General features: G+C 41.1%; 1 pseudogene; it reads left to right on the plus strand.

Annotated features, from left to right (window-relative positions):
- The first annotated feature begins 1,011 nt into the window (after positions 1 to 1,011).
- Positions 1,012 to 26,790, plus strand: part of LOC147899083 (uncharacterized) — an 87,415-nt pseudogene continuing 61,636 nt past the window's right edge.

Raw genomic sequence — 26,790 nt, forward strand, 5'->3', positions numbered from 1 at the left:
GTGATGACGAAAGTAGTTGCGTGAGAAAAGGAAAGAGATATGCGATGTGAAAAAGCCTTGGAGAAAAAATGTGTGCATGGAGACTTTGAAGTACGGGGTAATCACATATTAATATTCAAGCAAAAGAGACATACTTGAATGTTGTTGATTTCTAGCTGCAGTGGCATGTGGTTTTCAAGACGTTGCTTGGCCTACTCTATCAACAAAGACGATGGTTGTACTTGTCTCCTTGAAGCTACTAATCGTCTCCAATGCAACTACTTCAAATAACTTGGATGGTGCTACAATTCAAAGATTGTATCGCCCTTAGCATCAGATTGCAGCTTTTTAAAGAACTTTTTGTGACGATGGTTAGTAAAACAAAACTTGCGATGAAGTCTAGAAATCCAAATAAAAATGTATGTTGCTTCAGGTCGGGAGCGTACCTGAGAAGGGAGGAGGTGTGCAGGGCTAAAAAGAATACTCTATTTAAGCCCATCATTGGCGCTGGGAAAAGGCGTTTTATATATCTATATCAGAAGCCCATCGTAGGCTTCCCCAGAATGTTCACGTTGGGAGAGGGATTTTTCTCAGCAGCTGGAGGCGGTGTGGATGCGATAGGTGAGCCCTGAGCATCAAAATCAGAGAAGATATGGGCGCCAAATTTCAGGTGCCTTGTACGTACATACAGTCCCCCGCAAAATACCCGTAGCCCGTAGCTCCTAAGTCCGCCGGCCAGCAATCCATGACAAAGGAACTCTATCCAGATAGCCGCGGCAAAATTCCACCGTTCTATCGGCAACACCCAACCTCAACCGTCGATCACCATACGCAATAGACTCCAATCCAAAAGCTCTAGGTTTCTGAGCTCAACAAGTTCAACCTGGCTTACTTGCACATCACTGAGCCTCGATTCACCAACAAAGGAGAGAACGGAATGAAGGAGACCGCGGATGACTGCTCGCTCTTCAGCAATGCTTTTTAGGGGCCGATGATGAGCAGCGGTGGCCAAACCAAGGAGTTGATAAGGACATGGGCGACCGATTTGATATCGTACGGGAGGCTGTTCATGCCAAATCTGGACGTGCCGGTAGAGGCGAAGCTGAATCGCTACGACAACGTGACCTTCCACATGCACGCTCAGAGGTGAAAGGGCACCTGGACTACATCCGCGTGAAGATGAGGCTGAGCATGGCAGTCTAGAGGGCGTAGAGTTTGTTGCGAGCAGCCATGGGAGACAAGTATTGGCGATCTCGATAAAATGACGGACGACAAGAGGGATACGAGGCTACGGGCAGGCATTGTTCCTGATGCTGGTGGACGAGAGATATGGGAGTGGAGAGGCTTGAGAAGAAGGGTGAATTTGTAATGATGGGAGGGTGGCAAGGCCGGCGTTGGAGCAGGAAATACAAAGCAAGGCGAGCAATGCTTGGTAAACAATGTAACTATGACAAGCAACATCGATCTAACCTTGGGGCTGTCAAGGTGCGGCTCAGAAGGTGATGCACTCCGCTCACTAGCTTCAGGCCCTCTCCGTCTGTTGCCAATCGCCTTTTGGCTGCGATCCGCAAATCGGGTGGCAATTCCGTCCAGCTAGCTCTCAAGCAACATTATGATGGCAATTTTATCTTGCGACCTATGTGCCTCCTGATTTCTTTTTTCCCATGTTAATGTACACTAGAACACCAAAATGAAGAGTGAATATAATGCTTAGGATGTATCAAATCGGGCAACTCTCATATATATATTATTGTAAATCTTATAAATATGAGTTATCTCTTTCACCCCTGAAAAAACTCTCATATATAAATTCAAAAACTAAATCTATTATAAGACATGTCTAGATGCTGCACTCTTTTTGAGAAAGCCTTGAAGTTTTTCGCAACTATTTGCACACAAGCCTCTGAATGGTGTCATTTGAGTATTTTAGACATTTCACGATGTAATGGAACATACCTAGCTCCGCTTGAATTTAATTAAGAGCAATAAGCACACCATCTTGCCTTTTCATTTCGCCTTCGGGGCATCTCATATGTATGTGCCCCAATTGCCCTATTTAATAAACTAGGGAGTAAGGCCATCCATTTACTTTTGACATCGAATTAAGGATGAAAGTTGCTGAATAAAGTTGCCACAATAAATATAAGGACTAAAGTTTTTTGTTTAAATTTTTTCAAAGAGTATTTTGGATAATCGGTTCACAACTTTGGAGATTTCTTTGGAGATCCATAAGGATTGCATGAGCCATAGAGGCATGCTTGAACATGTCGTCCAATAGGTTTTCTTCAATTAAGGAGTTGAGAAACATCATCCTTCCATTAGATCACACACATACACTTTTTTCCATCCATTTGCCAAGCACTCATTGTTGAGTATATTGTTTGTAATGGTGCACAAGGAATCGAGTACATGTCATATCATTAGCTTAACAACATTGAAGTCTTGAAGCACATCATTGTCTGCTTGCATTAACTATGTGTTTGGGCCTGTTGAATATATATTCCCCAAGATTTATTATTATAGGTTACGCATCATACCATCAAACAAAATGTATTTGTGTACAAGCATTTTTGCTCCTGTTGGAAGTTGAAATTTGGACTAAGTTTTCCTTGGTTATGTATGAGCCATCATTCTTTTAGAAATGGAGTGATGATCTAAGGGTGAAGACAAGTATATGGGATTCCTATTTTTGGTTTGATTTTACAAGTGCATCACCTCATGGGTCAATATCATGTAGGATGATTGGACTTTATCACATTTAACAAATCCTTAGCTTATTTTATGTGCAATGCAAATCCTTACTTAGTCAAGTGAGCGGGTATAGTTATATTATTATTGCCATATGATATCCTAAATTACAAGTTGTACTCCTCAAGCTCATCTGCTAGCTTTCTTTAAAGGTAGTGTATTCCAAGTCACTTTGTTAACATCTCAAATGAGGGGCTAGGGGCATCTTTCATCATTAGGATGGTACATCATATCATAAACTTTGGCCCACTTGCGAAAGAATCACAAGTATGTTTTCCAATATATAATGTTGTCATTTTATTAAATTCAATATTCTCTCATCTTATACAATTCATATGGCTTTCCATATTTTCAATATCTCTAGGTTTCAGTTGTTTCAATTTTCTAAATATATTTATTTCTTTAAATTATGTTTTTTAATACCGGTAATATCTGTGGATCTTGGAGTGTTTTGTGTGCTTTTCTTTGTCATAGTTTTTGCTATCTCAGGTTTTTGTCAATCTGTCATACATATTGAACAAGCTCTTTACCTTTGCTGGAAACAATAAAAATCAAGATGATCACAAGTAGCTCTCAAGAGAGTGTAAATGTGTTCTTTAGAGTCATCTACAACTGGGTAATGGCAGTTATCTATCCACTTTTAAGGCCTTGAGAGTTAACCAGTTCGGCAATGAGAAGAAACTCTTCTTCTTTAACAATGACTTGGATGCAATCTTCACCAATATCATGTTTGTGTTCTTGGAGGAGTTGGGGTATGGGCTAACTGCTAGGAGGAAAGCATGGTTTTTTTGGCTAGAATAAGGACGTAGAGGCCATATAGGATAGGATGAAATCGTTTCATGAGGGTGACATAGGTATTGGTAGAAGTGGCGAGGAAGTGGAGGGTTGGTGGATGCAGGGGTGGATGCATTAATGGTACATAGTTGAGAGCCTTTGAGCATTCAACATGCTTTTCTTTGTTATCTTTTTTGCTATCTTAGGTTTTTGTCGATCCGTCATACAAGATGAGGAAGCTCTTTACTTTGCTAGACATAATAAAGTTCAAGATGATCGTAGGAAGTAGAGTTGCTTCCATGAGAGCATAAATGTGCTCTTCATAGTCATCTACAACTAGGTAGTGGTGGATATCTATCCACTTTTGAGGCCTTGGGGGCTAACCAATTTAGCAAGGAGAAGAAACTCTTCTCCAACAATGTGGGTGCGATCTTTGACAATATGATGTTTGCATTCTTGGAAGGCAAGTGGAGTTGGGGTACATGATGACCACAAGGAGGGAAGCGTGGTTTTTGTGGCTAGATTAGGGACATATGTGCAATACAAGATGCCTTTCATGAGGGTGGCATGGGTATTGGTGGAAGTGGAGGCCGATGAAGATGTTGGAGGATGCAAGGTTGGCCTAGGAGTTAGTAAGGCAAGGTAGCAGGAACATGGAGCACATGGCAAAGTCTAGGGGCTTCTTAAAAAGGGAATTAGCATGAAAGATGAGGATGTAGAAACTTTAATGGAGGCATGCATTCTTTATGTATACCTAAGGGGTGGATCTTAATGGTTTTGTTACAGAAGGAGTGCACTTCCAAATTATTACATGATACTAAATTTTAGCCAACAATTAGTAAGTGGCTATCGACCTCCTTGCCATATCTAGGCCAATATAGCTTTATGTTATCCTTCATTTCTAGTTACGAACGAGCTACTGTTTTTTTAAGTTTGCAGACAACAATATTGTCCACATGCTTTGACATGTCTATCCTTGCCTTCTTTATTTTATCTCTTTTGAAATCATGATTTTGAAGCAAAGATACTTCAAACTACATGGTTGGAGAATAGCTAGAAAATGTCCAAACTCCACTCAAAAGATGAACAAGAAAAGGCATGGTGTGCCCCCTTGGTATGCCCTTCTCAAATGGCTATCTTAGAGCAAGTAGCCTTAGAGTAGATAGCCACCCGTAGAAGGCCTACTACTGCCAGCTACCTTAGAGTAGGTAGGCTTCCCCAAAAGGCTGGCCTTCTACCCATAGATAGCCTCATAAGCCAAGTGAGGATTGGAGGCTATGTATGGCCATTCGCTAGCATTTGGTAGGTGCAACACTCAAGGTGAGGGGAGTTGAAAGAGCAACTATTGCAAGGAGGCTATGAAGGTCATGAAGGGGCAGACACTAGAGGTAAGGTTATGGGATCTCTAAATCTATAAGAGAGAGTAGAGAAGAGGGGTTCAAAAGGTTGCTAGAAACAGAGGAGAGAAAGTAGATGGGGGGATAGAGGACGTAACATTATGCCAAGGTCGTAACAAACATCTCTCTCTCTCTCTCTCTCTCTCTCTCTCTCTCTCTCTCTCTGTCTCTATCTCTCTCCCTCTCTCTCTAATTTTTTTGGACTTGCCCTTGGTGATTGTCTTTGGCCTCATTGTGGCTTTCCTAACAGTTGCTCATTTGATTCAATTGTCCTCTCAATGTGTTAAAATATTTTTTTGCAAGTTTTCCTTTAAGTTCAAGGAATAACATTTTAGGGTTTATTATGGATCTCAATATTTAAATTCTTTTTAGGGTTCTTTGATTTAGATCTTAGTTAAGCCTAAGTATTGCTTTTCATTGGAAAAAGTATTTTATGCATGTTTAAAATCAATACACATATAAACACCTCTTTAGGGAAGAGTTGCCATGTGGAAGCCAAAGGGGGAGGTGGGTCATGTTAGTCCATGCCAAGTATGTGTGCATGTATGTGTTTGCAGATGCATGAAAAGAGAAAGGGGGGAGGGGGAGGGGGGGGATCTCCTATGTTTGAGTGTACATGTGTGCATGCATGTGAAAAAGATACTAATGGGAGAGTCGCATGGACGTGATGGAGAGAGAGAGAGAGAGACAGATACACAGAGAGAGAGAGAGAGAGAGAGAGAGAGAGAGAGAGAGAGAGAGAGAGAGAGAGAGAGAGAAAGAGTAGGTGTGTGTTGGGGGATGATAAGAGAGGATTGTTTTTTGGAATGCTTTACACTATCACATGGCCACTCATCTAGGTGGTCACGGAGTAATTTAAGCATAGATCCAAGCCCAAGGTGCGTAGAGGTCTTAAACCATGAAATTATATTTCTTAAAATTGCTGACATTTTAAGATCTCACCTTGAGACCCAATGGAGCGGGTCTCTAACCCGTCTATGATGGGTCATGTTACTCGTATGCCCAATGGATGAGAAATGTTGAGTAAAAGTTCAAGAGTAACCAACTGAATCATAAAACTATTTTGGGTACACTACAACGAGCATTAGTGAGTTGGATTGAAAAGTCAACTATGGGTTGGCATGACATGTTATAGACCAGACACACATCAAATCTTTTTAGTAGCATGATATTTTACTATTGGCCGTCGCTGTGAAATTTCAATCAATCACCTCAAGATTTCACCACCCATCCCTAGAATTTTATGAGCCACCATCTTTCAAAAGGCTCATTAAGTGCATTTGGTGTTGGCCCTCGGGCTAGGCCCTCGGGCTAATCAACATGCGAACTTACCAGCAAGTGGCACTTGTCTTTGGCAACCAGGCGGCACTCCTCTCTTGGTTAACTTTTGAATAGTGAGCGACTACGAGTGTTGCAAGTTTGTTAACTTTTGAATGGCAAACAATGGCAATAGGAAGTGGTGACCCTACCTCTAAAGTAGGGGCAACCATAAACTAAGGGCAATAGACCAATAGCACATAACAATTTCCCGAACTAAGTGTATTAGTTTTTGAAGTCGATTATGCAACAATAGACTAGAAGAAGCAATTTGTAACAGGGGGAAGAGAGTAGAGCAAGTGGCATCGTGGAGTTCACGATCTCTCTTGGGTGGTAGCATATTGAGGTGGTACAAAAAGTGCAATCTGGGACATGTCTAAATAGGTGCTATTACAAGAAGGGTAAAGCACCTTTGAACGCTCAAATTTTTGAGAATGTAACAAAAATGTGAAAGCCTTGTGACTTCCTCCACAACATAGTCTCTCTATCTCTTTCTTCCCCCCATCCTCTATCTCTCTGTCTCTTTGTCTCTCCCCTTGCCCCTCCCTATGTTTGACTCTATCTGCTACTAGTACTCTCTCAAATGCTGCAAGGTGCTTTGAGGTATTTTTGCCCCCTCAACCGCTCTCTCTCTCTCTCTCTCTCTCTCTCTCTCTCTCTCTCTCTCTCTCAGCTGTCTGCTGATGAATTGAGTCCTGCCGAGGCACTGCTGGATGAATAGAGTCCTATCAAGGCTCTGTCAATTATATAGCCACCTATCTTATTGTTGCTGGAAAGTGATTGTTGTGTGTTTTCCGTCCAGATCTCCTCTGATGTTTTGTTTATGTTGGCAAAACGGAGCAGGGTGATTCTGAAGATTTTGATACCTTGAGAGGTAGCCCCTCGTGGATCCATATAACTCATCCATTGTGCAACTCCATTGATCAAGTGTTCAACATATTTCTCTTAGTCTCTGTGGTGCACTGACTACCATCTTTCTAGCAGTTTTTGAGTCTTATTAGCAATGTTAGATTACGAGAAGGCTGAGATGTCTCGATACACAGATGCCTTCATTGATTGTTGGGCTTTGAAAATTTTCCCTTCCATCTTTTTTTCGATATCCCCATAGGATCAATTGCTAGAAAAGACGCTGCTTCACAGCCTTCATTGTGTTCTTTACATTCAAATCAGGAATCTCTTTAGCTTTGATCAAATATTTTTGTATGCCCATGAATTTTCTTGGATTTTTCCCTTTGGGCAGGCCTTTTGAGTGATATGAATATCGTTCACCTTGTTTGTTGTGTTTCTTTGTTGCGTGTATCTCCCTTACTAGTAGCTTGCAAATACATTGTTATATGATTTCTTTCATGACCTTCTTGCTCACCTGCTTTTGTGTTGGACCATTCAAACATACTTTGTTAAACATGGAGTGTGAGGGGATAACGAGGCACCTAGAGTAAGGTTAGGGAATAGTCACATGAAGGGATGTGAAGGGGTGTGAATGGACCCTTGAGGTTCCAACTTCCTATAACTTCCCTTAGTCTTCTCTCTTGAGGGATTAGATCATGTATTGCATGTATGAAGAATGAGAATGATTCCTCTATTTGTATTTCTAAGTTTTTGAAGTCTAATTCTTATTCCTCTCTTCCTCAAATTTGAATTCTTAATGGTAGAAATGTGGATATAATATCCTGTTTAGGGTGGCATTCAACTAATGAAAACACAGAACACACGTCCACTCAAATGCAACAGATGCAAGGAGTTGGACAAGAGACTGACAAGAGTCGGATTGCATGTAGAATGAACTAAACAATGAAAGAACAGCAAAGAACTCGTGAATTTGCAAAATGGATATTTTGTATTATGCTTCAACCAGAGATAAATAACAATTCAACTTCAAATGAATCCTATTTGAAAATTGAACCATTAGACTGCTTTCTTCAAAATCCAACCATTGACAAAAATCGTTTGTATTGTAAACTCGAACTTCTTTTTTAAATGCAATTTTTTTGATAAATAATAACTATATACTAACCACCGCATCCAAGAAGGCGATGCTCCTCATGTCGAGATAGTCACGCAGAGCAATATGCACTTTTCCCTGGACCCATGCATCTTTTTCTATGATAATCTTATTTTTTTGTAACCAATGCAACCAACTTTCAAATGATGCATCATATTATTGTCTTTTTGCCAAACAACGAGGTGATAGAAAGTTCTTGGGATCCCAATTTTCTAGCACCTCTTTGATGGCATCTTGCACATGTGCATCTTCACAAGATACACATGAAGCAAGCAACAAAAATATATCATGCATGGATTCATTGTTCAATTCCTTTATCCCTTCACCAAAAGATTCATGCATGAACCCATTAAATCCACACAAAGAGGACAGTGAAGGATGTGCATCAAACAAAACTATAAGCATCGGCCTCTTAGGCTCGATACTTGCATGCACCTGGGCTATATGCTCTCATTGCCTCTGAAACATCATTTTTCGCTTTTTTTGAAAGACTCTTGCATTCTTTATGCACTTAAACTCCATTGTGCTTTTTCGAGCATGTGTTTGTTGCCTCCATCGTGCAAGTTGCACCTTCACGCATTGCTCCTCTTTTCTTCTACGACCTGTCCTAGCTTGTGGGATAATAGTTCCTATACGATGAAATCCATGCAAGTGGTACTATAGTTTTCTTCTTTCGTAATATTCTTTGATACAACCACGCAAGCTACATTTCCACTTGGCACGTCCGGTTGAATCTCGAACCTCAGCAGCAATGAGAATGTGACATTTTCCTGTTGTGATACAGTAGCCATTTATCATTTTAATTTGACCATTTATCCTACATTTAATTATAAGTGTCATTCAATTGTGGATTGTGTGGGGGTTAAAGGTCACTGTGCCTTAACCCCGGTTATGTACAATACTCAAACACATATATAAATGAATGAAAAAGAAGATTAGGGTGGTTCTGCACCCACCAAACTTGTGTGGCTCTCTGTCTCTCTCTCTCTCCTTCTTCCGTTCTTGCTTCCGTTGAGAGCACTCTCAACTGGTATCAGAGCCCGGGTGATCTAGCTGAGCGTGCGTGAATGCTTGAAGCTCAGCAACTCTGTGGAAGGAAGGAGACGCTTTGTGGGAAGCTTTGTGGGTGACTTTACTTGCATCCGAGTGTGCAGAGACCTTGGAGGAACCTTTGGAAAAGTCACTTTGGCTTTACGAAGTGGTTTTGAGAGCCTATTAAGTGGTTTGAAAGAAAAAGTCATTTTTTGAGCTTTTCCCTGTTCCGTTCGATGACAGAGACTCCGTATTGACTTGTAGAGGCAACTATTGCTTGCTTTTGGTATCCACATTACTTCAGGAGCTTGGAAACGCCTTCATTCTTGAATCTGGGATCATTTCATTGGATTTCTGATTCACTGTGTCAGTTTCTGCGTTTTTTGCCCGGGTGTTGGAACTCAAGTTTGGAGCAACCATTTGCAGATCTGTCAGTTCCAGTGGACTCAGGAGGTCCTAAAACTTCTATGTTGCTCATCATTCGCACTCCGGTGGACTGTCTCATGGCAACACATGGTGTGATGATTGCTCATATCAATCTTGAGCAAGGCGGTGGTGACTCTAGACATATTGCTATTGGTGTCTCTCCCTTTCTAGACCATGCGTGCTCTCTAGATCTGGTATCTCTTTTGTAGAGTCTCTAGATCAGAGTTTTTGTATGCATCAACAAGCCTTGTTGGATGAGCTGCTAGCCCGTCTGATCACTCATGTCTTCTTTGGTTGTAATACAAAGATTTCTAGACACATGGGAGTCAACCTTTTACTTGGCACGTATTCTTTTGAGTTGGATATTTAATATGCATCTATATCGACATCTTATGTGGGTAGTTTATTGTTTATCATTGTGTTATGTCTTAGATATTGTACAAATCTATGTGATGAAGTTTTGAAAACTAAATTGGTACCACAATGAAAAGTCTTTGAGTAGCTGTGAATTGTTGTAAGAATTGTGTAAAAATCTAGGATGATCCGACTTACATTGAAATATGACTGAGGTATATTAAGCAAGGGCTTTGGGATGTTGTTGCACCCAAAACATCCTGACATTCATTAGTGACACCATAGAGGGCAAACAAAGACCTTTCCAAAAAGCTATGGGATAGCACTTCATTTATGCCAGAGATCTACAATTGTGGTTGCACCTGAATTAATCTCTAGCCAAGGCACCTTTATCAAGGCTTTCGGTCCCTTCTTGCATGCCAAAAATTCAAGCCATCATCCTAGGGGTATTTCAGGGAAACCAGGTTGCTTTCCAAATATCCCTAGAGTCCTGTTTTATGTAGGCTGCAGTTCAGCATGCACAACCCTACATGAATTATAATCTGGCCAAACTCTAGGGATTTCTTGACTCGGGCTTTCTAAACCACAATCAATTGATGTTGATGCCAATGTTCATTGATACCCATACATGGGTCTGTAAGTAGTTATGGGACCAGGCTCTATTCATGTTAGAGATTTGACTTGGATTGAAATCTGCTAACTAAGGTATTTTGAGCAAGGCTTCTGGGATGTTGTTCCATGCAAAACATCCCAACATTCATATGTTAAGTCATCAAGGGCAAACACGTACCTTTCTAAAAAGATATGGGGTAGCGCTTCATTCATGCTAGAGTCTAAACAGCACCAGAGCCCTATTTTATGTAGGCCAAAGTTCAACGTCCACAACCCTACATGCCAGAGTTCAGCATGCATAACCCTACTCAGGTGACACCTTCACTCAGGCTCTCTAAATGGCCATGGAGCCACAATCAATTGATGTTGATGCCAATGTTCATTGACACCCATACATGGGTCTGTAAATAGTTTTGGGACCGTGCTCGATACATGCCAGAGTTCTGACTTGGATTGAAATCTAGATGAGGTTTCTTGAGCAGACTTATATTGAAATTTGGCTGAGGTTTCTTGAGCAAGGGTTTTGGGACATTGTTGCACCCAAAACATCCTAACATTCATCAGTGACATCATAGAAGGCAAAGACATACCTTTCTAGAAAGCTATGGGGTAGAATTTCATTCATGCCAGAGTTCTACAATTGTGGATTCACCTGAATTAATCTCTTGCCAAGGCACCTTTATCAAGGCTTTTGGTCCCTTCTTGCATGCCAAAAATCCCAGCTATCATCCTAGGGGTATTTTAGGGAAACTAGGAGGCTTTCCAAATAGCCCTAGAGTCCTGTTTTATGTAGGCCGTAGTTCAGCATGCACAACCCTACATGAATTATAATTTGGCCAAACTCAGGTGATTTCTTGACTCGGGCTTTCTAAACCACAATCAATTGATGTTGATGCCAAAACATCTTGACATTCATCAGTGACATCGTGGAGGGCAAACAAAGACCTTTCCAAAAAGCTATGGGGTAGCATTTCATTCATGCCAGAGTTCTACAATTGTGGTTTCACCTGAATTAATCTTTGGCCAAGGCTCCTTCATCAAGGCTTTCGGTCCCTTCTTGCATGCCAAAAATCCCATCTATCATACTAGGGGTATTTTAAGGAAACTAGGAGGCTTTCCAAATAGCCTCAGAAAACTGTTTTATGGAGGCTGGAGCTCAACATGCAGAGCCATACATGAATTATAATATGGCCAAACTCAGGTGACTCCTTGACTCGTCGGGCTTTCTAAACCACAATCAATTGATGTTGATGCCAATGTTCATTGATACCCATACGTGGGTCTGTAAGTAGTTATGGGATCGGGCTCTATTCATGTTAGAGATTTGACTTGGATTGAAATTTGACTAAGGTATTTTGAGCAAGGGTTTTGGGACATTGTTCCACGCAAAACATCCCAACATTCATCTATTAAGTCATCAACGGCAAACACATACCTTTCTAAAAAGCTATGAGGTAGCACTTCATTCATGCTAGAGTCTAAACAGCACTAGAGCCCTATTTTATGTAGGCCAAAGTTCAACGTCCACAACCCTACATGCCAGAGTTTAGCATGCACAACCCTACTCAGGTGATTCCTTCTTTCAGGCTCTCTAAAAGGCCATGGAGCCACAATCAATTGATGTTGATGCCAATGTTCATTGACACCCATACATGGGTCTATAAATAGTTTTGGGACCATGCTCGATTCATGCCAGAGATCTGACTTAGATTGAAATCTGGCTGAGGTTTCTTGAGTAGACTTAGATTGAAATCTGGCTGAGGTTTCTTGAGCAAGGGTTTTGGGACATTTTTGCACCCAAAACATCCTAACATTCATCGTGACATCATAGAGGGCAAACAAAGACCTTTCCAACAAGCTACGAGGTAGCATTTCATTCATGCCAGAGTTCTACAATTGTGGTTTCACCTGAATTAATCTTTGGCCAAGGCACCTTTATCAAGGCTTTCAGGCACTTCTTGCATGCCAAAAATCCTAGCCATCATACTAGGGTATTTCAGGGAAACTAGGAGGCTTTCCAAATAGCCTCAGAGCCTTGTTTTATGGAGGCTAGAGTGCAACACGCAGAGCCCTACATGAATTATAATCTGGCCAAACTCAAGTGATTCCTTGACTCGGGATTTCTAAACCACAATCAATTGATGTTGATGCCAATGTTTATTGGTACCCACACGTGGGTCTGTAAGTGGTTATGGGACTGGGCTCTATTCATGTTAGAGATTTCACTTGGATTGAAATCTGACTAAGGTATTTTGAGCAAGGGTTTTGGGACGTTGTTCCACGCAAAACATCCCAACATTCATCTATTAAGTCATCAACGGCAAACAAATACCTTTCTAAAAAGCTATGGGGTAGCGCTTCATTCATGTTAGAGTCTAAATAGCACCAGAGCCCTATTTTATGTAGGCCAAAGTTCAACGTCCACAACCCTACATGCCAGAGTTCAGCATGCACAACCCTACTCAAGTGACTCCTTTACTCAGGCTCTCTAAATGGCCATGCATCCACAATCAATTGATGTTGATGCCAATGTTCATTGACACCCATACATGGGTCTGTAAATAGTTTTGGGACCGCGCTTGATACATGCCAGAGATCTGTGACTTAGATTGAAATCTGGCTGAGGTTTCTTGAGCAGACTTAGATTGAAATCTGGTAGAGGTTTCTTGAGCAAGGGTTTTGGGACATTGTTTCACCCAAAACATCCTGACATTCATCAGTTACATCATGGAGGGCAAACAAGACCTTTCCAAAAAGCTACGGGGTAGCATTTCATTCATGCTAGAGTTCTACAATTGTGGTTTCACCTAAATTAATCTCTAGCCAAGGCATATTTATCAAGGCTTTTGGGCGCTTCTTGCATGCCAAAAATCCCAGCCATGATACTAGGGGTATCTCAAGGAAACCAGGAGGCTTTCCAAATAGCCTCAGAGCCCTGTTTTATGGAGGCCAGAGTGCAGCATGCAGAGCCCTACATGAATTATAATCGAGACAAACTCAGGTGACTCCTTGACTCCGGCTTTCTAAATCATAATCAATTGATGTTGATGCCAATGTTCATTGATACCCATACGTGGGTCTGTAAGTAGTTATGGGACCGAGCTCTATTCATGTTAGAGATTTGACTTGGATTGAAATCTGTTGACTAAGGTATTTTGAGCAAGGGTTTTGGGACGTTGTTCCACGCAAAACATCCCAACACTCATCTGTTAAGTCATCAAGGGCAAACACATACTTTTCTAAAAAGCTATGGGGTAGTGCTTCATTCATGCTAGAGTCTAAACAGCACCACAGCCCTATTTTATGTAGGCCAAAGCTCAACATCCATAACCCTACATGCTAGAGTTCAGCATGCACAACCCTACACAGGTGACTCCTTCACTCAGGCTCTCTAAATGGCCATGGAGCCACAATCAATTGATGTTGATGCCAATGTTCATTGACACCCATACATGGGTCTATAAATAGTTTTGGGACTGTGCTTGATTCATGCCAGAGATCTGATTGAGGTTTCTTGAGCAAACTTAGATTGAAATTTGGCTAAGGTTTCTTGAGCAAGGGTTTTGGGACATTGTTGCACCCAAAACATCCTGACATTGATCAGTGACATCATAAAAGGCAAAGACAGACCTTTCTAAAAAGCTACAGGGTAGCATTTCATTCATGCCAGAGTTCTACAATTGTGGTTTCACCTGAATTAATCTCTGGCCAAGGTACCTTTATCAAGGCTTTCAGGCGCTTCTTAAATGCCAAATATCCCAGCCATCATACTAGGGGTATTTCAAGGAAACCAGGAGGCTTTCCAAATAGCCTCAGAGCCCTGTTTTATGTAGGCCAGAGTGTAGCACATAGAGCCCTACATGAATTATAATCTGGCTAAACTCAGGTGACTCCTTGACTCAGGCTCTCAAAATGGCCATGGAACCACAATCAATTGATGCTGACGCCAATGTTCATTGAAACCCATACATGGGTCTATAAGTAGTTCTGGGACCGCGTGATTCATGCTAGAGATTTGACTTAGATTGAAATCTGGCTGAGGTTTCTTGAGCAAGGGTTTTGGGACATTATTGCACCCAAAACATCCTGACATTCATTAGTGACATCACAGAAGGCAAAGACAGACATTTCTAAAAATCGATTAAGCCCATGCTTGGACTTTTAAAACCAACGAGGTAGCATTTCATTCATGCCAGAGTTCTACAATTGTGGTTTCACCTGAAAACACCTATTTCATTAATTTTGGACTCGTGCACTATCCAAATTCATTTTGTGAGATAATTTTGGATAAAACATTTAAAAAAAAGAGGCTCTTATAAAACAAAACATTGAGTCAAAAAGGAAGATTTTAAAAAATCAAATTAGAAAAAATGACGTGAGATGTTATTAAAACTAGAGTACATTAAAAATAGAGGACATCACATTGTTAAAAGAGACAAAAAGTAAAATTTTAAAAGATCAAATTAGAAAAAATGGTGTGACATGTTATGAAAACTAGAGTACATTTCAAAAAGAGCACATCACATTTGTACAAGAAGTAGATCATATAACTCAAAGCCATATGGTGTCAAAAAACACCTTAATACAGTCTCTCTTATCTTCTTAATCACCCAAAGTCTAGAAGATCTCATCATTGGTCTCTCTTATCTTCTCAACAACCCAGTATTTCACTGCCTCCACAACTGTATCCTCAACATAATTACATGCGAAGAAGAAATTTAAGCACTCACAAATTGTTTCTTTATAATTTCTCTGAGAGGCTCTTATTGTTGTCTCAGCATCCGCATCAAATCGCCCATGACGAGAGCTGCGATAACGCAGGTTACTTAAGAAGTCTAAGAGATCTTGTCGTGCTTTTATCATACGTCTTAAAAGTCTTTCACTCTCTGCTATCTTGAGAGTCTCCTCCCTCTCTGCGTGCCTTTGTGCATCAAATTCCTCTCTCTCCATGTGTGTCAAAGGAGAACCTTGTCGAATTCTGGCCTCTCTCTGTGCTCCTTGGTCAGCAATCCATTCTTTGAGATTGTTAATTCTGAACTCCACGTCTTCGACAATGCCAAGGACATCCATGGGTGGGGAGATGATAAAGAAAGGGAGATGGACTACGATGCAAGAAAGAAGAGAGTGTCTGTGGAAGGACTAGGATGGAAGAATACAAGTTAATGAGAAGCACTAGGATGGATGAAAGAAGAGAGTGTTTGTGGAAGAACTAGGATAGAAGAATACAAGTTATCAGGATGGATGAAAGAAGAGAGTGTTTGTGGAAGGACTAGGATAGAAGAATACAAGTTACTCAGAAGGACTAGGATGTAAGAAATAAGAGAGTGTTTGTGGAAGGACTAGGATGGAAGAATACAAGTGCACTAAGGCACGATGTGTCACTATGATAAGGATAAGGGTTGGAATAAAGTGAGAGGCATGATGTGTACATATGGGATAATGTTGGCTTTGGATGGAAATTTCACTATTTTGTGAATTTCATAACAATGAAAAACCAAAATGTGCATATGAATCACAATGGCTAAGGCCATACATAGAGAGGGAGTTTGGTTGCATAGCAACATGTGATTTAAAACTAATTCAAGACATAAGACTTTGAGAAATGATTCAAAACGATGTGAATCATATTCCACTAAGACCATATAACTTACAAGAAGTAAAAAATAAATTAATATCTACATGGATAAACAGAGGGAACTTATTTCAGTATTGATAAGAATATCAATCACATTCTAGCAAAGGGATTTTGATCATGCAGTAGACATAGACAACAAACAAAGAACTATCAGAATGAAAATAAAAAATATAGATAATATGCCAACATGAGGATGTGTACAAAACGAATGGGGGAAGCAAGCCTTGAAAGTTGCCATAGACAATGATAGAATGAGAATAACAAGAGGGATCAATGGGAAAAGGAGAGAGTAGCATGGGAATAAAAAAAGACTAGCCCTAAAGACCAGATGCAAGATATGGGGATCGAGATATAACAAATAAGAGATAATAAAGGAGCACCGAAAGGGGCATACAAGGCAATGGAAGAACTGAAATCTAAGAATGAAAAACTCAAAAAAGATTTGGTATCTTTGCAGGCCACTGTGCAAGGTAAAAATGCTAAATTTACACAAAAAAATCACAAAAGGAGAAGCTGCTATACTAGAATGGAAAGATATGGTCAAAAAAGGCACAACAGACCCCAAAGATGTTTTTTTTTAATGCCTTAGAAGAGGATAAAATGAGGAGTAGCAAGGCCATAGATGTCTTAGTTTGAGGTCTTAGAATGGGAGATACCCCAATGGCAGATGCCAAGGCTTTGTTTACCAAGATGGATGTAAATATCACGAGCTTGGAGACTGAGCAAGGTTGAGACACTGGCAAGGCCACTAGTGAGGAAACTCTAGAAAGCAATGGATAAGTCCACCCACAAGAGCATGAGGGACTTTGAAAGGCACTAAGATATACTTAGATAATGAACTCACACTCCTATAGTGGGAGCACCAGAGTGGGGAAATGGTACACATGATGAAAACTTGACAAGCAAGGTAATGGGCTCCATACAAAGGTGGGGAAGTAATCATCTAAGAGAGGGCAAATGAGGAAGAAAAGGAAGAAGGGGAGGTAGACAACACATGATGTTATCTGATCATGAGATGAGAGCACAAATTATGTTAAAGATGGTAGTGTGGAATTGTAATGGCACACTTGTGTCTAGCCTAGGGGGTTTCTCAAAGACCTACATCGACATAGACATGATTTTAGATACACTAGACACATAAGATTCCCAAGAGAGGGCTGCCCAGCGTGATAGGATACACTTGGGGGCCAACCCATAGGAGAGAGATGAGAAGAGACAGTGGAATATGAGGCTTTGGAGAGTGATAGTTCTCTTTAGGTTATATTTAATATTGCTTATATCAGTGATGTAGAGAGAGGAGCATGCACGACATACTAGTTCATCTACTAGATGCATAGCCCACCTCATTACAGTGTGCTATTTTCCCTCAAATACATCATCTATGTGCATGATGTTACTACAGAGATACAAAGCCCATATGAGATGATATATCATGACATCATAGAGTTGTCTAGGCAAGGAGACATCCTCCTCCTTGGTGGCTTCAATGCATGCATAGGAGATAGATAGGTGGGCTTGCTACATTTTGCATATGACTCCCTCATAGTATCAAAGCTAGATCCAATAGAGCTTGGCCTAGTGAGGTGCTCAATAGATGCACCACATGTGATAGGATATGGGCAACATCTACTTGAGTTGGGGGTTGTCCATGATTTGATTATTTATAACAGCCTTCGGAGATGGTATCTAGCAGACTCACATATGGCAAGGCAAAAAGTACAGTGGACTATCTGATGGGCTCTCTAGCACTTGTATCATGGATACATGATTTTATTTTGCCACCTTTTCCATCGGCATTGACCACTCATACCTAGCCTTTAGCATGTCAGCTATATCACACTAACCACAGGGAGAGCCACTCCCACACCCACCCATGTCCAAATCCATTCTTACTATGCTCTTGATCCATTATATGTGAGCCTCTTTGCTCATGAGCTCCTAGATTACTTGGAAATGATGCAAAATATGCCTTGGACACCCTTGTTTCACTAGTCTAAGACACTGCTATACTAGATTTTTTCCTAGACTCGATCTGCATAGCAAGTGCCCCAATTGGGAAGATGCCTTAAAATTATTGTTCGATGACAAGGCTTGCACCAATATGAGATCTCACCTTACACATGAGAAAGACTTGGGCCATGTGATGGCACATGAAACATTGTGGATCTCATGGTGATTGACATGCTATTAAGAGGCAGGCCTTCCTCATACACAAGAGGGATGAGGTGATCCGATCATTTGTACATATGCAAGCTTACTCTATGACATCCTGATGTAGGCATCACCTATTATGTCCTCTATGCCCAAGACCATTACTATTCATTTGTTTACTGCACAAAAGATACAACTTGCACTCTATTGACTCCATAATTGGAGAGCTTAGGATGATGAGAGACCACCTACTAAGCATTTCTTGCATGGGTAGGAGGTCCTAGCTCCAATTTTAGCATAGACATTCAACCATGATGTATGCCACATCTTCCCACCTGCTTGGAATACTACCAACATTGTGTCGATACACAAAATAGGGGTCCCATGGACAGTGGGAGCTACCACACTCTTATGATTGGCCACAATTTGGCCAAGACTTACGGGTTGGTATTAGAGAGGGAGATCAATGGCTTCATAGAGGTACATGGGTAGTGGGCTCTAGGGAAGAAACGATTCCAAAGATAGCAATCTGCCTTATACCACATCTTCATGCTATGGGTTATCATTGAGAAGGCAAGGTTGAGGTCCCAAAAAGTCTGATATGCTTGCTTTTTAGACTTCCAAAAATCCTTTCACACTATCCCACGATCTCAAATGATTAGGATACTTCAAGAGATGTAGATTCCAAAGGTCATGATTTGGGGTTTGATGAGCCTATTAAAGTCCATCAGGAGGGAGATTTGGTGCCCTAAGATGCCTATGAAATTAGGTTGAGAGCACTATTGGAGTGAAGTAGGAAGGCCCCCTTTCACCGACTCTCTTCGACCTCTATACTTATGAGATCACATCCTTTCTTGACCACCTAGGAGGTGAGGTATCACTATCGGCTAACTTGATAACATAGACACTGCTATATATGGATGACAGTACTCATATCATCTTCAACAGAGGGATTGTAGAGACTATGGAAGCCCTAGAGGTGTTTTACAGAGAGACACTTGACAATCAACATTAAGACCAAGGTTATGATCTTCAACAACTCACACACTGTATTGCACCGACATAGCTTCACTTACTGAGGTGAGCCAATGAAGATAGTGCAATCCAACACATACTAGGGGCTAGTTTTCAAGATGGTCCATGTAGCAAGGGCATGACTCACACAAGGATATGGAGCTTTGGCCTAACAAGAGAGGCAGTGTTTTTAGGCATGGTTCCAAGATCGATCGATGAAGGGTTATCTTTTTGACACCCTAGTGAGGCCGACTATGTATGCAGCATCTTTTTGAGGGAGTGACCTCTCGGCAACATATTAGAGGATATTTGAGAGGCTACAAGTGATTATGTGGTCTAGGATGATTCGGAGTAAGCCCTCAGTCCCCCATTAGATAGTACAGGAAAAGTTTGCCATCCACTTGAGATTTATGCCATCCTCTAGAGAGTGACATTCCTCTACAAATTTTGAACCTTACCCAAGTGGAGACTACCAAGGCTAGCACTATAGTCATCGAGACAATTAGCAGAGTGGCGACATTGCAACATGGTATGCATGCACATCCACATGGTTTGCCAGTCATGGAATTTAGATGGATTGACTTCCCACCGTTGAGTACAGCATGGATGCAAGTTGGTCCCTTGGGGTGAGATTAACCATATCATATAGTTAGATCTCCTCAATCTCCATCACCTAGGATGGGGTGGAGGGGGAGGAGTTATTTGACACGAGGGCGGACTGGATTAGCAAGAAGAGACAATGTGATGCTACTAATCTAGAAACACAAAGACCATGCACACGAGGGCATACTGGACTAGCAAGAAGAGACAATGTGATGCTACTAGTCTAGAAACACAAAGAGTGACCAGAGCACACACAATTATCCAGGTACGGTCTACCTTAGCTCTCCTCAAAGGAGACTGTCAAAGGTGAGGCATCACTCTTGAGATAGCCCATTAGATACAAAGGTCAATGAGACCACATCCTCTGCTAGAACAAGAGATAGCTCAGTAAATACAAGTCCTAAATACAAGTCCAACAGTGATCCACCATTGCATCAGGTTTCCTATTTTGAATCTTAGTTTTTAGTTTGAGTTTTGAGTTTGAGAGCTTGATCTTTAGCTTAGCATAGCACTTAGCAAAGCCCTAGCGTGCCCTTGCTTAAACCCACAAAGGCTTGTATGCGTCACCTTCTCTTGATGTACTTTGTCCCATAGGCCCGTGGGGCCTTTTGAGTATGTTAACCTCTCTCTCTCTCTCTCTCTCTCTCTCTCTCTCTCTCTCTCTCTCTCTCTCTCTCTCTCTCTCTCTCTCTCTCTCTCATCCCCCCTCCTCTCCCTTATCTTCCTCTCTCTTCCCTCTCTCTCCTATCTCACCTTGCCCCCTCCCCTCCCTCTCTCCTCTCTCTCCTCTCTCTCCTCTCCCCTCCCCCTCCCTCTCTCTCCTATCTCTCCGTTCCCCCCTTGGAAACCATGGTTGCCAAGAATCCCCCTCCCCTATCTTTCTAAATAAATTTAAAATGCAACCCCCCACCTCCCCCCCCTGCTTGGTGGCCACAATTGTAGTCGCTACCCCCCCCCCCTGCCTACCCCCCTCTTCTTTGGTAAAGAAATTAGATACCCCCCTCTCTTCCTGGTGACCAGGGCTACCAAAGCCCCATCCATCCCCACTCTTTTTAAATACCACCACCACCCCACCCCCAGGCCACCACCCTCCCCCCTTCCTTTTTAGATAAATTAAAATGGCCCGGTCCCCTTCCCTCCCTATCCCCCCTCTCCTCTCTCCTCTCCCACTCCCTCCCCTTAACGTTCATGGCTGCCAACAAAACATGGGGAGGGGGGGGGGTATTTTATTTAAAATTAAGGGGGCATTTTAATTTAAATTTAAAAAGAGGGGGGTTTAAAAGGGGGGGCGGGGTCTTGGTAGTTGTAGCCAGTAGGAAGATGGAGGGGGGGGGGGGAGCAGAGAGAAGATGGGGGGGCACAGTGGGGCTTGGTGGCTATAGCCACCAAGAGAGGGAGGGGGGAGAGGGAGAGAAAGTGAGGGGGGAGAGAGGAAAGAGCGAAAAGGGGGGGGAGCGTTTGGGGGCATTTTTAAGTTATTCTAAAATGAATATGAAAATGCATAAGAGGGCAAGAGGAAGATACACATACCTCACATAACTCATGAAAATACTTCATGTATTATGGGGGAGAGAAGAGGGTTACACTTACATTCTCCTTTCAATAATCTTTACTTCCGAGATGATACATAAGACTCTTCACATCCATACTTTCAAGAAGCCACCTCATCAACTATATACACTCTCTACATCCATGCATACAACATCTATACATCAACAATTCTCCCGCTCAAGCTTAGCATGAACTTGTACATCACATAGACCCAAAGCATCTCTAAAAATATAGAACTTATCTTTACCCAAAGACTTGGTAAAAATATCATCAATCCGGACATCTGTCCTCACATATCGCAAGTCAATTTTGCCACTTATCACTTTCTCCCTGCTGTCAATGTAGTGATAGTGGGCCTCTATAGGTTTTGTCCTTGCATGGTAAATGGGATTCCTGGCCAGCATGATAGTACTTATGTTGTCAAAATAGATCACTACTAGACGATCGATGCATACACCCAACTGATGAAGAAGCAATCTCAACCAAGTTTCTTCACAAACTGCTATGGCAGCCCCTCTATACTTTGCTTAACTAATCACATGACTCCCAATAGAGAATGCATACCCACTAGTTGACCTTCTATCATCAATGCTGGCAGCCCAATCTGCATTGGTATAACCATGCAAGCATATTCCTCTTTCCCCGCATAAAAAAAGCCAACATTTATTGTGGCTTTCACATATTTAACTACTCTTCTCACTGCATCAAGGTGAACCTTGCAAGGCTTTTGGATAAATTGACTCACTACACCCAAAGCATAACTTAAGTTCAATCTAGTGATGGTGAGATATATAGGACTTCCCAACCATCTTTTGGAACATAGTGACATCCTGCAAGTAGCAACCATCTTAGCATTTTGCTCAAGTGGAGGTTCAATTTGTTTGCATGCTGCCATACCATAAGGCATCCATTTCTTGATCCATGGCATCCCTCCAATCTAAATTTTTTATAACTTGAAGGCTCAACATGTTGCATTTTGCTAACTGTATATGCATAGTGAATCCTCATATATCCATTGTAAGTTAATCTATCCATGGGATGTTTCACCCTTTCCAATCTTCTTAATGGTTGTGTACTTGCCATCATACTTTGATGCATGCTTTGTCTCTTGAGCCTTAACAAGCAGTAAATCACTGCCTCCATCACTACTTGCATCCTCAACACTCTGTTCTACTTCAAATTTTTACTTTTCTTTGTCCACATGCTTGCTCCCCCTTAATGTACCACTCGATGGGGCTCACACTATCAATACTTTCCTCATGTTGTGATGGCCTTGACATCACTTTACTTGAGGTTCCATCTTGCTATAATTTCATCTTTTCACCATTCGCATATGCTCATCCTCAACAACAATTGGTTTGGGCTGCTACCACACTTCATGCTCAAAAAACACTAATCCTAACTCTCATATACTTGTCTAGTAATGGGGTCATAGCATTTATATCCCTTTGTCTCATATGGGAATTCCAAATACACACATTTTACAGCCCTTGGCTCCAACTTCTTCCTTATCTCATGCACATAACAAATGCAACCAAATACCTTCAAATAAACCAAGGTTGGTTTGTACTCATAAAGCTTTTCACCATGTATGGCATCTGTGGGTGTTATATTCATGATATACACGGCCATATGCACCACTTCAGTCCAAAAAATCAATGGCATATCCATTTCATCCATCATGGCTCTAGGAATGTCGCCAATCACCCTATTCTTCCTTTTTGCAATGGAATTTTGTTGAAGCGTATATCTACAAGTGACCCATCTCTTAATGCCTTGGCCAGATAGAAACTCATCAAATGTATAGGACATGTATTCTCCACCATTGTCCATATCAAAGAACTGTAACAACCAAGCTCCTTCTCTATCATTCTCTTAAATGGCAAAAATACTTGAAAGGTGTCACTTTTAGGTTTCAAGAAATAGACCCATGTCATTTGATTGTATTCATCCTTAAAAGTGATATAGTATGTTGCTCCCTCAGGTGTTACATTGTCCATAGGTCCCCAAATGTCTGAATGAATGATTTCTAAAACTTGCTCATTCTCCCCCTCTTTAGAAATTAAAATCTTGTTTGTTTTACAAATTGAGATGTAGGCCATATATGGCTGAAATCTAAATGGCCAAATGTAGGCAGCCCTCTCACTTAAAATTCTTTGGTTTGCATCACCTTCGAGCATCTATAATTAATATGCCCAAGTCTTATGTGCCAAAGTTCAACCTCTTAATCTTGTTTAAGGGCACATGCATAGCTTCCTATAGATAGGGCTTTCCTGCATCGAATGTGAACAATCTTCCTCTCTTTTGACCTTTGGCAATAATCTGAGGAGGGAGGAGAAGGAGGAGGAGGGGAGGAGGAGGAGGAGGAGGGGGAGGGGAAGGAGGAGGAGAGAGGAGGAGGAGGTGGGAGGAGGAGGAGGTGGGAGGAGGAGATGGGAGGAGGAGTGCAATAGAAAAGGCATGCTATAACACAATAATGTATGGGAGCATGGTTGTAAGGGAGATCAATCACATGAACACAAGAGTGAACTTGAACACTAAACCCCAAAGAGTGGGAGCTTCTTTCCATTGAGAGAGATCTATACCAGACTTCTACTCAATCCATACCAAACTTCTCAATGGGACCTTTATTGTAGGACACCTCTTGGGTAAGAATCTCTATACTTTTGGTAAAGAACCTCAAGGGTGAGACCTCTTTTGTAAGATACCTCCTCAGTAATATTCTCTACACTTTTTTTAGGAAACCTCAAGGGTGGGACCTCTTCTATAGGATACCTCTTGGGTAAGAGTCTCTACACTTTTTTTAGGGAACATCTTGGGGTGTCTACACTTTTTGTAGGGGAACTTAAAAAGTGTAGGATTTTAGTCTTCCTCTCTAGGTCCTAATTTTGCAAGTATGGTCAAATTTTTTCTAGACAGTATTGTGGCTATCCTCATCCTTTTAGATTCATCATACCATCTTTCTAGCTCAAGGTATTACAAGTGAAACTTTGCCACTACTCTACACACACAATGATCTCATCTTCATTTCTCTAGGCTGTGCTTCTAAGCTTTGTTGCCACATGGTTAACATTTAGACATATTTCAATTGCAAATACTATCGATTATCAACATATTGTTTAATATCTCAATGGCAATTACATCCTTAGCAATAGGAACATTGTTAAGGAGGTAAATATTAGACAACCCATTAATATGTTGGGATCAACAACAAACATGCATGGGTGAATAGAAACATCCAGTTCAAGTTATTCAAAAAAGGTGATTTTGTCATGATGTACAATTAACAATTGGGTCTCCATCCAAGTAAAATAAAACTTGTGTATGATGGCCTTTCAAAATATCTATGCCTTTGGGAAAGGTACATTCAGAGTTTCAAATTTGCATGGCAATACATTTAATAAGTTTTTCATTTTAATCCATGTTTGTGATCCAAACTTGAAATTGATTAGTTCATAGTTCTAGTTGGTTGGATTGGGATCAACAATCCAATCAACTATATTCTTCAATCTATAAAAGGATATTGTCAAAGGTTTATTCTCTAGAACTTTCCACCATCCAATTACCTCTAGCAATTACTCATTACATGATATACTTTACATTTTTGTCTTGAAAAATCCTACCTAGTAGCCCTACCTAGCATTTGTGTAGCTTATTTATTCACTATGGGCAAAACTATGAAAGAGATGTAGAAGAATGCAATTGTCCAAGTTCACTAAAGTTTGTGAAATCATGCCAATTGACAAAGCATCTTTGTTTTTCCCTTCATCAAATGAATCCAACTTGGATAGATCTCATCAGATCAAGAGGTTAGCAAGAGACTTCATGTTCCCATTTTAGGGCTTTGGTTTTCCGTTGACCTTGATTTATTGGGGTAATCATTTATGGTTATGAAAAATTGGATTGTTTGAGCATGCTCAATTACAATGGGATCAATGGCACAATAATTTTTTTGCCCCCAATGCGATTCAAGTCTTTATAGAAAATAGAAGGTGATATAAACCTAGGGATTTCTATCATAGTAGAGTTGGTTGCTAGGATTTTTAACTGACCTCTAGCACAAGAGAAAAAGTGGAAGCAATGCTCTGATGAAATCATGACAACAAAAATTGGACAACCTAAAACATCATAGAATTATTACATGATGAAGAACGTTGAAAATCCACAATGATGTACTCAATTATCATGGTTTGTTGAGAGATTCTTTTCACTTGTCAATACCACTTATATGTCGGTCATGTTCTCAAATGGAAGGTTTGGGTCAGCAATAGCCATAACTGGTGTGGTAGTGAGTGCTTGCTTGAGTTGTTGGAAACTATACTCTGTTTCGGGAAGCCACTGAAAAATTGCTGTGCTTTTCAATAATTCAGACATAGGAGCTGCGATTTCGGAAAACTGATAGACCTTTGTATGGTAGAAGTTTGCCAATCTGAGAAAAGAGCGGACATCATGAACATTCTTAGGAGTAGGCCAGTTTCGGATTACCTCGACCTTCTTGGGATCCACAGAGATGCCTTGAGCTGAAATAACATGTCCCAAATATTCGAGTTGGGTCTTGAAGAACTCACTCTTCTCAATGTTGATGTAGAGAGAATTTGCGCGAAGAACTTCAAAAACTTGGTGAAGATGTTGTTTGTGCGCATGTAGGGATCTGCTGAAAACGAGGATGTCATCGAGGTAAACGATGACGAACTTATCGAGGAAAGGCCTGAAGATGTCGTTCATTAATGTCATGAATGTGGCCGGGGCATTGTTTAACCCAAAAGGCATGACCAAACATTCATAGTGTCCATACTTTGTTCAAAAAGCTGTCTTGTACTCATCGCCTTCTCGTATGTGAATTTGATGATAACCTGAACGAAGATCAATCTTTGAGAATTGTGTTGCATGTAGAAGTTGATCGAAGAGGTCATCGATGCGAGGCAATGGATACTTGTTTTTGATAGTGAGCTTGTTGAGGGCTCAATAGTCGATGTAGAGGCACATTGACTTATTCTTTTTTTCCACAAGTAGTACAGGAGATCCGAAAGGGCTGCGATTGGGCCGAATGTGACCTTTGTCGAGTAGTTCGGTGACCTGTCTTTGGATTTCTTCATTTTGAGTGTAAGAAACCCGATAAGGAGGTTTCGACGGTGGATTACTGCCGGGAATAAGTTCAATTGGGTGATCCACTCGTCGTCGAGGTGGTAACTTCT

Source organism: Dipteris shenzhenensis, chromosome 8, assembly GCF_047967505.1.
Source record: "Dipteris shenzhenensis isolate YYH24624 ecotype China chromosome 8, Dip_SZ_1.0, whole genome shotgun sequence".
NCBI classification, from domain to species: Eukaryota; Viridiplantae; Streptophyta; class Polypodiopsida; order Gleicheniales; family Dipteridaceae; genus Dipteris; species Dipteris shenzhenensis.